The sequence below is a fragment of the Epinephelus moara genome, chromosome 5, assembly GCF_006386435.1.
Source record: "Epinephelus moara isolate mb chromosome 5, YSFRI_EMoa_1.0, whole genome shotgun sequence".
NCBI lineage: Eukaryota > Metazoa > Chordata > Actinopteri > Perciformes > Serranidae > Epinephelus > Epinephelus moara.
The window spans coordinates 27,395,332-27,400,481 of record NC_065510.1 but is presented as its reverse complement, the minus strand read 5'-3'; the positions used below and the strand labels follow the sequence as shown (position 1 = coordinate 27,400,481).

Genomic DNA, 5,150 nt, shown 5'->3' with positions numbered 1-5,150 from the left:
TATTAAGCCTTTTGGTGAGGTAAAGTATCAAAACAAATTCTAACTTTCATTTATCACTTTAAATTAATGACTACGTTTACATGCACAAAATCATCTCGTTTCTTGGCTAAAAAAGTTTTTCAGTTTACATGCAGCTGTGCACACTCCAATTAATGTGTCCTAACATGAGCTTTCAAACTATAGAAAAGTGGAATGGCTGGAGCCATTGTGCCATTTTGCTTCTTTGCATCAAAATAGTTTGTGGCATGTTGGTGCAGTGGTTAGCACTGTTGCCTTCTCTGGGTACTCCAACTTTTTCTCACAGTCCAAAGACATGCAGGTTAATTGGTGACTCTAAATTGTCCGAAGGTGTGAATGTGAGTGTGAATGGTTGTCTGTCTCTATGTGTCAGCCCTGTGATAGTCTGGTGACCTGTTCAGGGTTTACCCTGCCTTTCGCCCACTGTCAGCTGGGATGGGCTCTAGCCCCCCCGCAACCCTCAAGAGGATAAGTGGTTACGGAAAATGACAGAATGAATGAATGCATCAAAACAGGATTTTTTTTTCAAGTTTCTTACTGGTGGCGGACTTGTTCAACAGTGCGTGCACAGCCTCCCTCTTTTATTCCTTCAACCACCGTCTTGAAAAGGTTAGCAGTGCAATATTTGGACATGTCCAAAAACTTGTTGATACCCGAGTCTTTCATAATGTTTAAAGGTAGGTGTTTTTCTTCTTCAGAGGCTGTGTGTTGTAAACTGAGGTAAAAACCCCAACTGAGATGCATACTCATGTATACATGTCCAAAGAACGCTCCTAAAACCCAACTAGTACCAGCATATTCCACGTCTTGATCACAAAATGCCACATTCTGAAAATCCAAACAGAACATGCTGTTTATGACTCGTATCAAATTCAGAATATTGTGGTATGCGGAATAAGAGGGAAATATTAGTGTGCATGTAAACGTACCCGATGACACAGTCAAAAGTAGCTTCTAACAGTTGCATCTCCCCGTGCTGTTTTCTGTCTCTTTAAATAAAAACACCCACACTGGCTATTCTACCTTTTTTTTCCTACTTAGCAGACTATATTGCAGTTTGTTGTCCCATTTAGAGAACTGGTTATCTGGATATGATAATCTTGAAAAGTTTGTGTCAGGATCAGGCTGATTCAATCCGGTGTTGCTTTGAAAAACTGACACGAAAGATGGATTCACTGATATTGCATATGAAACATGAGATGTCCAAATCCAGATCATTCTGATCCAGATTACAACTGGGTCCAGGTAAGTGCACTTTAAATATTAATGTCCATCAGGAGCAGCATAATGTGGCTCACACTCAAGTCACTTGATACAGATTTATGGATGAACAAATGCCAGCTCATTAATCAAACTGTTTCCATTGTATCGCTGAGCATAAACATCTCAATCATAAACTTTTTTGGGTAGCACTCGAAAAAGAGATTTACAAGGTGATTGATTAATAAAGACACCATGCCACACCTGCCAACGATGACACAAATTGTAGGCTGAGTGTCTGAAATCTGATTTTAATGAGTTACACAGGATGACGTGAAAGAGTGGGGAGTGATTTTGGACACAGTCTGTGTTTACCTCCTGAAAGAAAGTCACGCCTTTATCATCCTGATTGGTACATGGAGGTCGGTGACCTCATGTTACTCTCAGTTCGGCTTATTCTCCATCGAACTTGAGCAGAGAGCTAAACAGCTGGAGTGAGTGAGAACACGGGGGGTGAGCCATAAAAAATGTTAACAGAATGTGTTCAAGAGTTTAACAGCCAGGACCGCAAAAGCTGTATCTGTTTCTGATTTAGGGATGGTCTGTGGTGTAGCTATGAGACCTTAGTTTTACCACAGACTTGGTTAAATATGGTTTCACAAGGTCAGAAATATAAATCAGGATTGTGGCATTCAGTTACTTTTTGTATGAATAAAGCATTTAAAAATTGAGTGCAAATGTTTATCCTTGACAAAAAAAAATCTCAACACAAGATCCACTCACTAGATTCTATCTTCCCGTGAATTGTTCTCGAAGCTGTGTGTATGTATATTGAAGTAACTTTAACCTTGTCTGATATTCAGACAGAACTGTCAAGTTGCTCCGCATCCATCAGTGTGACACTGGGGAGGAGGGTTTGATTTTCCTGAACCAATAACTTAAGACCAACATATCCACCTGAAACATCATTTTAAGTCCACACTGATGCCAACATACTTGTTTGCTGGGTTTTGAAATTAAGTGATGCTTTGATTTTGGGCGATATTGAGAGGACATGTGGATTTAGAACAGCCTTGATAGCAGCGTCTTTCTTGTCTACAGTGCTCGCCATTGTTGTTATTACTCCTCATTGGTTCTGGCGCACAGCTTGACAGCACTTGACAACAAGGTTAGTCATGCCTGTGGCACTGATTGGCTAATCGTTAGTCCCCCCGTGGTGCTTTATGGTCATTTTTTATTTCAACTGAGAAACTGCTGTTTCATGTCACGATGCCAGACGAATCCATCTACTCTGTGGAACGGGCAAATTCCAAGGTCTGGACCCAGACTCAAATTCCTTGTATGTGTACACATACTTGGCTGATAAAACTGATTCTGATCCTTCATCAGCGTACTCAGTTGTCATGGAGTTTGCTCAGTTGTCATGGAGATGGCTCAGTTGTTGTGATAAGTCCATGACAGCTGTTCAGTCCAACCAGTGAAGACATGAGATGCAGTTGAAAGGTCCAGGAAAAGACAGAATGGACTTTGAGCTGAGATTATTTTTTTGGTCAAATTTTAAAATGGATTTCTAAAAGAACTGTGAGCCAGTGCACTGAGGCTAAACTGGAGTCATTTCAGTAAAATGGTTTGTTGGAAGTCTGGCAGCGGAGCTTTGAACAAGCTGGAGGCAGTTTATTGAAAAGTGAGACTTGCAAAAGTGGAGTAGAAAAATCTAAAGGAAAATTATGACTGTTGCAGTGCACATTAATGTAATGACTGAGCATTATATTATCACTTCAGAGGTACCATATCAGTTAAATAACACCAGAGCTCATAAACACAGGGACAATTAAACAGGAAAGATCTCAGTGAGGCAGAAACTGAGATACAACACAGTGCTGTCAGAAACAAGAAGCCGAGCAGTTTGCAGCAGAAGCATTACATCATCAAAAAAGATTATAAATGGAAAGTGAGCACAAGGTGGACAACTGCCATCATATCTTTGCAAAGAATGGTGAAGGAAATTATTTCATTCAACTCGTTTTACTTAGAGCATGTTTAAATTAAGATTAAGACCAGAGGATGAAGATGGGAAGCAACTGATGGTGTCTGAGGAATCTACTAACTAGACATCCTTAAATCCTAATTTTGCAAACATCCGTATAAATTAATGAATCACAAAAAGTGAAATGATTAATTGTCTCCCAGCCGATTAAATCAGTGCTTATTCTAGTCCACTGGGCGCAGACATAACTCACAGCTTGAACCAATAATAGACACACTGACCGGGACTGGAGGCCCAGGCCTCTCTTAATTATTACACCACTCATGCCTTTGTAGAGCTGGCTGAACTGTAGCCTGTGAGAAAATACACAAACACACACACACTTGGAAAGCAGTTTTTAATTCCCCACACACAGTGCAATCCTTGTTCATAAGAGTGGAAGGTGAGCGATATGCTGTGGGTTCATACGTCCCAGAGCGAGCTGTTTTTCCATCCCAGATGAGATGCTCAATCCTTGGCATCTCTTCCTTCAACATCCCCTCCTCCCATTACCCTCAGAAAACTAGTCCATATATCCTCTCCTTGACATTTATAGCATGAGCTGTGGCACCTTTTTGTACTATCTGCACATATATACTCCTCCTGTTTCTCTCTCCCACATATGCACACACTGTACATGCACAGAATCACATTCAGATAATAAAGGGAGCTATAAATGATCTCAGGTCAGCAGTAGGTCACAAGCATGAAGATGAAATCCTGTCTGTGATGTTTTCTCATTCTAGATTATTCCTTGCAAATATATTCATGACTGCCCCACATGGCATTATTGGCATTATCATGTTATCTTTATGGACCTCTTAAGTATCTGCTGTTGTAGTCTTGGCAGTTATCCATCCTATGAATCAGATCGGACTGTTCTTTCTAACAACAGCGAATTCAGCAGGGTACAACAAATACAACGAAAACTGGCTTTTAATATCCGTAATATTTAACTGCAATCATCTGGAAGACAAAGGAGAATATTTGACTCTTTGTGGATTTTGCTCAGCTTTAGCCAAATACACATGCTTTCCTCACATGCTATTTTGGTTTCCTTTTGCCCACAGACTAGCCACAGTAGCTGCTGCCCACCCTCAGAGCAGCCGTCGTAGCAGTTTGTGAACTGGAGCGTGTGCAGCACCACATGTGAGGCTGAATAGCGGGGTATGAATCTAAAAAAACCTTGAATTTATGTAAATTGTCATGCACAGAAAGAGATGTGAGTGCTACCTCATGAGCAGATATGCAAATGTGGTGCTTTTGAGTGTCAAATGTGTCAAAGGAAGTCCCAGTCAGTATAGGAAAATGGAATAGGAATGAAATTGTTGGAGGTCTTTAAAGCCGGGCTGCAGTAACTAACTGTGCAGCTGCTTAACACACCAGTCTGTGTGCAGTGGAGCCAAAGAAAAAAACTTTAGAGAGCTACAGTGGAAAATGAAATTATCATAGCCCATGCCTGATGATGACTTCAGGTAATGACATGTATTCCTGCATTTTATGAAACCCATTTGAACAACGGCTGCTAATGTCACACCATTTCATAAAACCTTTCCCTCCTGTTTAATGTAGTCCAGCTTCTTTGTCAGACACAGAAGAACATCTGCATACATTTTGAGTCATGATTCTGGCCACCTGATAAATGTGAGGCCAACATTTGTTTCATTTATTCACTCATTATCTCTGCCAGGTGTGAGTTTTGATGGGATCATGCATTTGGAGGTCGTTTACACGTTGCCGGCTATTTTCATAAACGGACATTTCACCGTCTCCGTTTTCAAAAAGATCTTCGTTTACACTTACCCATGTATATATACACAAGAGCATGCCAAACCTGTAGGTGGCAGTGTAACGAGAAGCTCAAGCCTTCCATGTATCCATTGTCACCATAACAACACAGGTCGCA

General features: G+C 40.8%; 1 protein-coding gene across 1 annotated transcript in view; it reads right to left on the bottom strand.

Annotated features, from left to right (window-relative positions):
* Positions 1–5,150, bottom strand: part of LOC126390788 (polycystin-1-like) — a 40,725-nt gene that overhangs the window by 13,751 nt on the left and 21,824 nt on the right. The gene's annotated exons all lie outside the window — the stretch shown is intronic.